The following is a 12,505-nucleotide window of genomic DNA, read 5'->3' on the forward strand; positions in this document are numbered from 1 at the left end:
TGGAAATAATTAAGCTTCTTCCAGGAGCATTTTATCAGTATGTACGTTGGGGGTTCTTGTGGATGTAAATTTAGCAGCCTAAACTTTTTGAGCCTCATAGTTGCACTACTGTCTTTGGCGGCTAGTCTTGATAGATTTGGTGATCGAAGAAAGAGTCCATACTCCACGGAAATCCTACTTGTAAGTTTATTGTGTATAGCTGGTGATAGATACAGTCCCCACCACTTTGGAATGCCACCTAGGGCTTCATCATAGAAGTGGGGGTGGCATAGGCTGGAGAACATTTAAACATTAGTTGATCATGCAATTAAAAATTCCTACGTCAATACCACACTACATAATCCCAAATGTATTCTATGTGTGTGGGAGGGATCAAGAGCTCTATTACCAATGAAAAAACAGTAATATGCCATTGTCACCTATCTGGTAGAAGAGCATGATCTAATGAGGAAGGCCTCTCTTACACCTCTGACTCGGAGCCCCTGATAGTGTAGACAGGAAATGCAGAGTGGTCTTTCTAGCCACAGGACTGGACATGATCTCCGGGTCAAGCAGCAGATGGTCGTCGGTGAATCACAGCAGGCAGAGATGCCGATAAGCAGTAGGCAGGAGCAGGCTGGCACTGGCGACAGCTGGCAGATGGAGAGCAGGCATTGGTGGATAACAGACAGATGCTTGCAGCTCGGTAATTCAGTAGGGGCTGCGCCCAGGTACACACAGGAACAACAACACCTTCAGATCAAAAACCTTGATGTCAATAAAAGAATAAACTAAAAATTGTCACAAGATTTTGCTATATTTGTTGAGCCAGACAAGCTCGTCACCTGCAACCAGAGCAGTGGACTTCCCGAATGGCTGTTTTAGGAGCTTGAAGCGGTGCAGTTTTTCTTTTTGCATTTCAGAAAGAGATTTGGTTGTGCGGGTGAAGACAGACTTCAAAGAACATTATCCACAACCTACAACCTCCTGCTCTACCCGACAGAAAACGCACCCCCATCCTACATAAGTAAATGGGAAAGAGACCTGAACTGTATGTTCACTTCGGGCCAGACCCAGCGTGTGATAGCACTAGCACTTAAATCCTCTATCTGTACGAAAGTACAAGAAACTGACTACAAACTTATGACACGTTGGTACTTGACCCCACAAATCTTGCATACCTATTACCCGAACACCTCTGTACTATGCTGGAGATGTCGGAGAGAGAGGGGCACGTTGCTCCACATATTCTGGTCTTGCCCGAAGCTGCTACACTTCTGGTCTCTAATCAGAACAACTATACAGAAATTCACAAACTACATGGTCCCAAATGACCCAGCATTCTTTTTACTACATGTAAACACAATGTCCATTAAGAAATATAAAAAATTGGTCATATGCCATGCATTCCAATTAACTGGAAAAGTCAGTCCCCTCCAAAGATAGCTAGCTGGATTCAAAAAGTGGAAGACATTAGGAGAATGGAGGATCTGGTGCATACCGCGAGACAGCAAGAAGAAAAATACAAAACGACATGGGATATATGGCTCCATTTAATTTTATCCCCAGAGGGTATGGCCCTTAGATTAATCTGAAGAGCTCACCTTCTGATATCTATGAAAGGAAGGAGGTCTCTGTGAACAGCTGCCCCCCCACCGCTCTACCCCACCTACTACCCTTCTCATCTTACCCTTCCCATGTTTTTATTTCCTTTTCTTCAGGAGGCTCCCATCTGTTGGAATTGGTCCCCCCCCCCATTGCCTATTGAGTCCAACCCAGTGGGGTGGGGGGGGGGGACTGGGAGTGGTTGTCGGACCGTTCCTTTGAGCCCAGTAGCCTTGAAATAAAACTTACCAGCTGGAAAGGGTCATGAACCCTATACTTATTAACTCAAGAGGCCTGGACAATTGATATAAAGTGGGGAGGGAACGTTATGCTTATTCTGTGTATGTTGCCCCCCCTACGTATGTTTGTTGATCAGGAGGACCTCCTCCCCTTTTTCCCCCACTATACCCTACTGTACGTTGTTGCATAAGTTGTATTTGTTGCTTTAGCCCGTATTGGGCATTAATAAAAACGTATATTTGAAAGAGATTTGGTAATGTCACTGTTAAGCCATTCACTGTCTAAAGGCCTTCAGCAGTAGGATCTCCATGCTTCTGCTTCCTCGATTTTGTGGATCTGTGATGGGACCATCTGCCCGCTTTTTGTAAATGCTAGTTTCATTTGTTATCTTTGATGTCAATACTTCAACTAACTGATCTCAGAGCCAACATACAAGATGAATCAGAATAGAGTCAGGACTCCTGATCTGTGCACTTCTGGGGCAGTAAAGGCTCATACACATCGGATTTTCCAACGGAAATTGTGTGATGACAGGCTGTTGGCAGAAAATCTGACAGTTTGTATGCTCCATCAGAGAATTTTTTTATTTAGAAGAAAAAGAGAACATTGGGACTTTAAATGAGGCGGTGACCGGTTAAGGTCAGTCGCCTCCATCCCTATTTGAATAAAGCAATCAGGATGACTGGGGGTTGGGACTTTGAATGAAGCAAGCAGGTGTGAAACATTAAAATTTATTGGAAAATCAATGGTAAGTTGCATGAGGGTAATCATGAGTACACCAAGAAAACCAATATATTCCATTCAATGGATAAACATACAGCAATAACAATTGACCACTAAAAATACAAATCGGATGGAGACACAGAAGCTCCGTAGATCTTTCGACCAAGTTAAATTGGGGCTGTGGGCGAGGAATATAAAGTACAGTGTCCTTTTTCCTGCAAAACTGAGGGTCCAGGACGGCAAAACGGTGAGATTTAATACCCCTCGGGATGCTGCAGCATGGCTGGAGTCGCTGCCCCCCCCGCTGATGGTGCCGGACGAGGTTCTCACTGACTTTGTCTATTATGTGCCCCCCTTCACCCCCCCGTTTGCATTTGTCCCTTTTTGGTTTAAACTGATTTCCATGGGGGATGCATGGATGTACTTGTTCCTCTCTCTTAGAGACTGACTGTTCTCGCTGGTGACTTTGGATCCTGCTTGACACTGTTCCACGGCGGTTCTGTGAGGAAAAGGATTGGTATATATATATATTTTTTGCTCCTGTAGCAGAGTCCCGGCTGACCAGCGTGGCTGTGGCCCCTTGAGACTACCTAGCCTGGCGTGTCGGCGGCACGGTCGTGGATGAGTTGGGTTCTATGTGGGGTGGGGGGGTGTTGGGGGTATTACCGCTGGAGTCAAATTATTTTTTTTTTTCACCAGTACTGTCTCAAGACTCTTGGATGCCCCCCCTGTAGAGGAGAGCTTTAGTCTGCTGCAGCCCGGTGGGTGGCTGTCTCCCTGCTTGGGATGGGGGAGGACATAGAGTGTGGCTGTGCTGCTTGGAGGGTGGATGGCCTCCTGTGTCGGGGCTCTGGAGGTTGGGACTTTGCCCTCCTGGCATGGGACTGATTTCATTCTATCAGGGACTTGCTGTGGTGGGGGGGGGGCATGTATTTTTTTTCTATTTTTTTTGCCTTGTTTTTGTTTTTATACGTTAATGAAGCCCGGGACATGGGTTGGAGTTGTGGGATGACCAAAAGTTTTTGTACCCCTGGGATCGCTCCCAGGAGACTAAGGTTGATTACTATGCACCAGCATCTCTATTGATCAGTTGCACGTGCCAGTCGCACTTAGTTGACGCTCCCTTAAATACCCTTTTTATTGTTATGGTTGGGGTTGTGGGTTTGAAACACCTCCTGAGGTTGCGTGGGGAGATCCGTTGCAGATTTTGGGGACTTTTGTTTACAGCCAGTTTTTGAGTCAGGAGTCTTTGTGTCAATACAGCTGCATGATGTTTTGCTTGTATGATTTATGCCTGATACTGCGCTTACTGCTGGCCCTACGGGCTTCTATGGGCCCTTATGTCGGGTGGACTGCGCCCTTTGGGGCTTGGTGGGGGGGGGGGGCATGCGGATCATAGGAATTTTTTCAACTGGCGGATCATGGCGAATATTTCAGTAGTCTCATGGAATGTCAGGGGATTAAATACGGCCACTAAGCGATCTCTGTTTTTAAAATATTTGCAGAGATACCATCCCCAGATATGTATTTTGCAAGAGACGCATATGTTAGGTAATAAGGTCCTTGGTCTTCGGAGGGCTTAGGTGGGCTCCCACTATCATTCTACCTACTCTAGCTATGCTGGGTGGGTAAGCATATTGGTCCGCAGGTCTCTCCCCCTGCAGGTATTCGATGTCCGAACAGACCCTGGGGGCAGATACGTCATTATACATACAGTTGTGCATGAGAAACAAATGGTGCTGGTGGGGTTATATCTCCCCCCCCCCAGCGGATGTACAATTGTTGTATGATATCATGCACATTGTTATGGGTTATGGCACTCATGAAACTTTCCTATTTGGTGATTTTAATATGGTTCCATCACAGGACATGGACAGACTGCAGGTGGTGGTCCGGCCCTCACCGGCTCTACAAAGCTGGGCGGATGCCTTTAGCCTCACGGATGAGTGGTGTCAATTCCATCCCCGGGAGAGGCAATATACCTGCCATTCGGCCTCTCATAGGGCGCTATCCCGTATAGATCTGGCATATGCCTCTCATGGGGCTCTGAGGTGGGTGAGGGGGGAGGAGCACTTGCCACGTGGGATATCGGACCATGCTCCTATTCACCTTACAATTTCTCTGGATAGGTCCCCATGTCTGGGGCTTTGGTGTCTGTCCAGTTTCTGGGCGGTGGATGTTAGATTGCAGGAACCAATTATGGAGGCTATATGTAACTACTGGACCGCAAATGGGGACTCTACGGATGTCCACAATGGGTGGGATGCTTTTAAGTCAGTAGAGGGGAGTATATATCCCGTATCTCGGCAGTTCAGAGGGAGGCGGCTGTTTTGCGGGAGGCACTGGAGGAGAGGGCTTCCAAATGTGAGGAGACATATGTTCAATCTCCCAGTGACTCTGCTTACAGTGAGTGGCAGAGGGCCCTGCGGGATTTATCCCTTTATAATGTTGAGCAGACGAGAAAAGATTTGTTGTATTCCAAACAGAGGATATTCGAGCATGGCAATAAGAATGGTAGATTACTGGCTTGGCTTGCTAGGGCTCAGGTTGCTTCTTCGCATATTGCCTGTATCCGGGGTGCTCAGGGCCAGCTGGTGACCTCCCCTGGGGGTGTTAATGCTGAATTTATTGATTACTTTCAGGGGATGTACTCCTCTAGGGCTCAGTACTCACCGGCTGACCTGCAGGCATATCTGGATACTATCCCCTTCCCTACTCTGGCTGCTGAGGATAAACTAAAACTAGATGGGGACATAACACTTGAAGAGGTACAGACTGCAATGGGGGGTCTACAAGGGGTAAGACCCCCGGAGCGGATGGTCTGCCCACCAAATTGTATACCCAACATGCTGATCTCCTTGCACCTAGTCTTGGGGCCCTTTTCTCTGGTTTGGCGCAGGCGGATGCATTGCCTGGGTCCATGGAGGAGGCTGTAATCGTACCCATACCTAAGCCTGGCAAGGACCCACAGGAGTGTGCCTCATATAGGTCCATCTCGCTACTCAATGTCGACGCAAAAATATTGGCGAAGATATTGGCTACCCGCCTGTCTTCAATAATTTCCACGTTAATTCAGGCCGACCAGACTGGCTTCATGCCAGGTAAAAGTACCGATATTAATATTAGGCGTCTCTTCTTAAATCTTACCCTGTCACACACAAACATAGGGTCCCGGGTCATTGCCTCCCTTGATGCCGAAAAGGCAATTGATTCAGTGAAATGGGAATATCTTTGGGGGGTGCTGCAGAGATTTGGGTTCGGCCCTAGGTTTGTACATTGGATCAGATTGCTCTATTGTGCGCCAAGGGCCAGGGTGCGGACTAATGACTGGATCTTGGATTCTTTTGCCCTGCATAGGGGTACATGGCAGGGATGTCCCCTGTCACCTGCCCTGTTCGCGCTGGCTCTGGAGCCTTTGGCGATTGTGGTTAGGCGGTCGCTGGAGGTTCGGGGTCTGCGGATCGGGGGCGTAGAGGAGAAAATCTCTCTCTATGCCGACGACACTCTTTTGTATCTGAACGACGTCGGCCCATCCCTTACAGCTGCCCTGGCACTATTTGACAAATTTGGATCTGTATCAGGTATATGTATAAATTGGTCCAAGTCGAGCATCTTCCCACTGGATGGTCAGGTTCCCCCTATACCTAACCCGACACCACTTACCTGGGTTACAGAATTTAAGTACCTTGGAATTAGGGTCGCTAGAGACTATTCCCAGTTTTATTCCTTAAATATTCTCCCCCTAAACGGTTCCTGAGGGAACGATGTCAGTCCTGGGCCGGGCTCCCCTTGAACTTTATTGGCCGAATTAACCTTATAAAGATGTGTGTACTACCCAGATTCAACTACTTCTTTAGAAATAATCCGGTCTGGATCCTGGCGGCCTATGTAGACAAGTGCATAGTCGCTTTTATTCGGAGTGGGTCGGTTCCACGTTTGGCTAAATCCACTCTGCAATGGCCCATCGGGGTGGGAGGTTTGGCCTTGCCAAACTTCAAAGTGTATTATTGGGCGGCGATGATGGTCACGGTCTACTGGTGGCTCCGGGCTGAGCGGTCCAACGCTGCGGTACAAGTGGAGGTGGCGGGACTGGGTTCACTGCCGGCTCTACAAAACTTAGTGTATAGGGGGGTAAGGGCTTACAGGGATCTTCCCGGCCCAACCAGGGCGACACTCAGAGTGTGGGAGGCGGCGAGACGCAGATTCTTTCGGGTAGAGCGCTGGTCTCTGGTCCAGCCTCTCTGGGGGAACCCCAACTTACCTCATTTTCGGGCCATGCCGGACCCACAGGTCTGGGTTCGGTTCGGCATATGGACCCTGAGGGATATTATGCCGTCGGGAGTCCTGTTGACATTTCCTCAGTTGAGGAAGCAGTACAATTTACCTGCCTGGATGTACTTCCGATATGCCCAGCTTAGACACCCAGCTAGGGCCCAGTTCCCTATGCCCCCGCTCCTTCAAATGGATCCGGTTGAGGATCTGTTGTAAGGCGACGATCTGGTCAAGCCCCTATCTGCTCTATATTCCACCTTGCTTCCCATTGGCTCGGGTAAATTAGACAGGCTCTGGAACGTGTGGAGGGGAGACATTCCTGATTTGGACAGAGAGGATTGAGAGGATTGTCTGGCTAGGGGCCCCAAGCAAGTTATCTCTGCAGGAGATAAACTTATACAGACAAAATTTCTCCATAGAGTGTACTTTACGCCGGTGCACTTGGCTAGGATGTACCCCGATAGGGACCCGCAATGCTCAAAATGTGGGAGGGGGCCGGGCACTTTCCTACACATGTTTTGGACATGCCCTGCCCTGTTGGCCTTTTGGTCAGGGATATTTGAGCAATTGAATACCCGTCTTGAGCTCTCTGTCCCCATGGTGCCCGAGTTGGCTTTGTTGGGCGTTATGGACAATGAACAGAGATCCCATCATAGTAAATTGCTGATCTTTTATCTTCTGTTCTATGCCAAGAAAGAAATATTGTGTAGGTGGACCTCCTCAGTGCTCCCCTCGGTGTCCTCCTGGGAAAACAGAATAAATGCCGCTCTGCCACTCTATAAAATAACATACATTAACCGGGGCTGTCCGTGGAAATTTGAAAAGATTTGGTCGTCCTGGACGGTGGGTTGACAATGCATAGTGTTGGGTTGCGGTGGGTGTCCCCCCCCGGCCTCCCTCCTGCTCCTCCCGTCCATTGTCCGCCGTGCCTCCCCTCCCCCCCCCCCCGATTTCCCCACAAGCGTGCTCTATACCGCTCTCGCATCTTGTTACGTTTTCTGGTTAGCTAACTATTCATTCCGTTCTCATTCTCCTCGGCCTATAGTATTGGGTGTATGTGCTCTGGGATTTTCTACTGTCCATTGCTGCTATTCTAGTTGGAGTATGTATTGTTTATTGTATGAATATGAGATGACATGCAGTGTTGCATGTACTGCATCTGTATTTCTTGACATTTGCATTGTTAAATTTCCTTCAATAAAGCACTCCTGACTGTTAAAAAAAAATAATAATAATACAAATCACATATTACAAGTGATCATTAAGTAAATAAAACATATAGTTGGCATAAAACATGGCATATAGTAGCTCTATGCATTTCGTGGATTCATCCACTCTTCAGGAGCATGCACGTGGAAAACTGAATGCTGTAGTATAAGAATATCTGTAAGGTCTGACCCTGTCACAGAAAGGAGGAGATTAAAATAAAGTAATTAGAAGTAATTGTCAGATTTTCCATGGACAAATGTTGTATAGTAGGTTTTAAAATTTTCCGTGGACAAATGTCTGTTGTCAGATTTTCCAAGCGTGTGCGTTTGTCCATCAGACAAAAGACCAAAGTACAAACACGCATTCTCCAAAGCAAGGACGAGACAGAAGCGGTTGGTTTTGTAAACTCGTGACGTGGAAAATTATGAAATCTCGAAATGCAGTGCACATTCTCTTCTTCTTTAATGGGATATTAATGAAGCTGCTTTGCTGGTGATACTGATGGAGTTATTGCAAACAAATTTTCAAAGGCTTTTTTTCTCGTCATATCAAGAATAATATTATTATGCTTTTTTTTTTTTTTTTGTGGGGCAAGTTACCGCAACAACATTATCCCGTAGTTTTTAAGATCAAACATTCAACTATTTTGGTGTCCCTTGATAAAGTGGTTGTAAACCCTTACAGACCACTTTAACCTACAGGTAAGCCTAGGTTAAGGCTTACCTGTAGGTGCAAGAAATATCTCCTTAACCTACACGGTTAAGGAGATATTTTCCTAAAAACGGGCACCGATTTCTACAGCGCAGGCACACTGAGCGTGCTGTTAGTGAAGGAGATCATGCCATCACTGATGGCTTCCGCGCGCATGCGCCGGAGTGACGCCATCGCTGCTCTGGCCAGTCACAGCGCCGGAGCAGCGATGCCCGAAAGTCATGGCTGCGACGGAGGAGGTGAATGAGGGTCGCTTCAGGGGCTTCGATCTCAGGCAAGTAATTCAAAATGAGCTAGTATGTTATGCCAGGGGTTGACAAATTTGCTTTGAATTTAGGAGCCAGTTAAAAAAGTTGGGAGCCAGTTTTTTTTTTGTTTTTTGTTTTTAGAGTGGTATGGATTGTCAGCTCCCGGGGTAAGGCCACTCATTTTCACCCCCTATCCCTAACTCACAATGGAGCACCCAGTAAATAACTCCATTGAAATGCTGTTACATCAGGGTTATGGGCTGACCAGTAAGAGTAAGGCTGGCAACAGATGGAACTGGCTGGCATTGGCAGGTGGCACTGGTTGCCACTGGCAGGCACATGGAACTGCCAGATGGCATTGGCAGGTGACACTGGTTGGCATTGGCAGGTGACACTGGTTTGGAACTGGCAGGTGGCCCTATTGGCACTGGCTGTGGCAGGTGGCACTGGTTTGGAAGTGGCAGGTGGCCCTGGTTGGTGATGGCAGGTGGCCCTGGTAGGCGGTGGCACTAGTTGTCACTGGCAGATGGCACTGATTGGCGGTGGCACTGGTTGGTGTTGGCAGGTGGCACTAGTTGGCACTGATTGGCGGTGGCACTGGCAGGTGGCACTGATTGGCAGTGGCACTGATTGGTAGTGGCAGGTGGCACTGATTGGCAGTGGCACTGGTTGGCACTGGCAGGTGGCACTGATTGGCAGGTGGCACTGGCTGGCACTGGTTGCCACTGGCAGGCACGTGGAACTACCAGATGGCATTGGCAGGTGACACTGGCATTGGCAGGTGACACTGGTTGGCATTGGCAGGTGACACTGGTTTGGAACTGGCAGGTGGCACTATTGGCACTGGCAGGTGGCCCTGATTGGCAGGTGGCACAGGTTTGGAAGTGGCAGGTGGCCCTGGTTGGCGGTGGCACTAGTCACTGGCAGATGGCACTGATTGGCGGTGGCACTGGTTGGTGTTGGCAGGTGGCACTGGTTGGCGGCGGCACTAGTTGGCACTGATTGGCGGTGGCACTGGCAGGTGGCACTGATTGGCGGTGGCAGGTGGCACTGATTGGCGGTGGCAGGTGGCACTGGTAAGCGGTGGCAGGTTGCACTGATTGGTGGTGGCAGGTGACACTGGTTGGCACTGGCAGGTGGCACTGATTGGCGGTGGCAGGTGGCACTGATTGGCGGTGACACTCGGCACTGGCAGGTGGCACTGACTGATGGTGGCACTGGCAGGTGGCACCGATTGGCACTGGCAGGTGGCACTGGTTGGCACTGATAGGTGGCACTGATTGGAGGTGGCACTGGTTGGTGGTTGCAGGTGGTATTGATTGGCGGTGGCACTGGTTGGCACTAGCAGGTGGCACTGATTGGTGGTGACACTGGCAGGTGGCACTGATTGGCGGTGACAGATTTCACACGGAGCACTCTGTTACTGAAATGTAACAGAGAAGCTGTCAGAATTTAGCTTAATGTCGGAATGGGCGGGACCCGATTGGGGTGTGAAACTGACAAGTAACAGAGAGGCGGATATGTCAGATTTGAGCTTGATGTCGGGGTGGACGGGGCCCGGCCGGGTGGGCGGGACTCAGCAGCTGTCAAACTCCAGCCAACGATTGGGCTGCTTAAGAAAAGGGGCGGGGCCACATACACGTAGCAGCCTGCCCAGATCCCATTGGTTGGTGTTTGATAGCTGCTGGGTCCCGCCCACCCCAGCCGGGTCCGCCCACCCCAAAAATCAAGCTGAAATCTGACAAATTCTCCTCTCTCCCTTGCTTGTCAGTTTCACACACTTAGCGCGGCACCGCTGAGTGTGGAGGAGGGAGGAGGACGGCAGTCAGTGTTAATGCTGCTGCATGTCTGGGGCATCAATAGTGAGTGGGCTGGTGGCAGCTTAGGCATCAGGTTGCGATTTCTGGTTGCATTGGCGACCTGGCGCCTGGGGTTTGTCGAGCCCTGTGTTATGCCTTTGTCCTGCATGGTGTTTTTTTCTTGTTTTTTTAGAGAGAGGGTTTACTTCCTCTTTAATTTTACATTGTATTTTTGTAAATGTAACTGCCTACTCCCAAACTGTCATTTGAAGTAAAACACATAGCCAATGATTATTCGCCGCAATTTCTTTATTGTGCATTAAAAAAAAGAAAACAAATACCGTATTTTCCGGCGTATAGGATGACCTTTTACACTTAAAAAAACTGGCCAAAAATCGGGGGTCGCCTTATACGCCGGATCAGCCCCTCAGATGCCTGCTGAGGGTTCGGTAATACTGTATGTAGCTTCAGCTACATACAGTATATACCGCTGAGCCAATCCTGGTGAGCAATGTATTCAAATGAATACAGAGCCTGCTCGGATTGGAGTAACAACCTCTGCCAATCCGAGCAGGCTACTCTGTAGCCTGCTCGGATTGGCTTTGCGAGTCAGAGAGGCGGGGGCTGATGATGATACAGCCTCTGCCAATCCAAGCAGGCTTTGTATTCGTTTAATAGAATACATCACTCGCCGTGATTGGTTCCAGCAAAAGCAGGAAGAAGGATATGGCGCCAGCTCCTGCTCCAGCAAGAAGGACAAAATATCAAGTGTCGAAAGCCTCGCAAGGGGGTCGTCTTGTACGGTAAGTACAAGAAAAAAAATGCTTAAACAACTGTAAGATTAGGGGGTCCTCTTATATGCCCGGTCGTCTTATACACCGGCATATACGGTACAATTAGACGTGTTATCTGGCAATAGAACTTAACCAAAAAGTGCATTCTATACATCCATATATATAAATATAACAAATCAAATCATTATTATTCAATCAAAAATAAAATAAAAGTCTCATGCATGTGTCCTGCTTCTTAATATAGGTTGTCAACAATGCCAAGAGTTGTAAAAAAAAATTATTAAGCAGCTAACAAATGTGTTAAAACCAATGGTGTTGGCTATACAAACATTGCACAAATATAAGTGCACATCTAGTAGATGAGTAGATCAGAGTCTTTCAGCAATTGTGTCCTGACATGTTTCGTCCGCTGGGGCTTCCTCTGATGTGTCACTACATAAATCAAAAATACAGTTAAGAACATACCAAACAATAACAATGTACACAAAAATATATTGTGGTGGTCCAGATCCATTAGCCACCCACCAACGAGGGCTTGTTGGCTGCACGCTGATGTTGAGCCAAAAATAGAATAGAGAGACGGGCACTGGGCTGCACTCAGGAGGCTGGCCTGCAGAGGCCCGGAATAGAGGCTGGGGTTAATCTATCCAATAAAAAAAGAAAAATTACTAGGGGTAACGGGGATGGGGGAGAAATGAAAAGGAAGGGGGGGAAATATGGAAGAAAGTGGTAGGAAAAATAGGGAAGGGGAAAAGGAAATGGGAAGGGAAGGGAGAAAAAGGTATATGTATATATAAAGCCACGTACACACGATCAAACAATCCGGTGGAAAAGTCCGGCGGACTCAAGTCCGCCAGACAATCCGTCCGTGTGTGGGCTCCGGCTGACTTTTTTTACCCAAAAGTCCGGCGGACTAAGATTGTAG

The sequence above is a fragment of the Lithobates pipiens genome, unplaced genomic scaffold (genome assembly GCF_037356315.1).
Source record: "Lithobates pipiens isolate NorthernLeopardFrog02 unplaced genomic scaffold, aLitPip1_a1.2 Scaffold_8, whole genome shotgun sequence".
Lineage (NCBI taxonomy): Eukaryota > Metazoa > Chordata > Amphibia > Anura > Ranidae > Lithobates > Lithobates pipiens.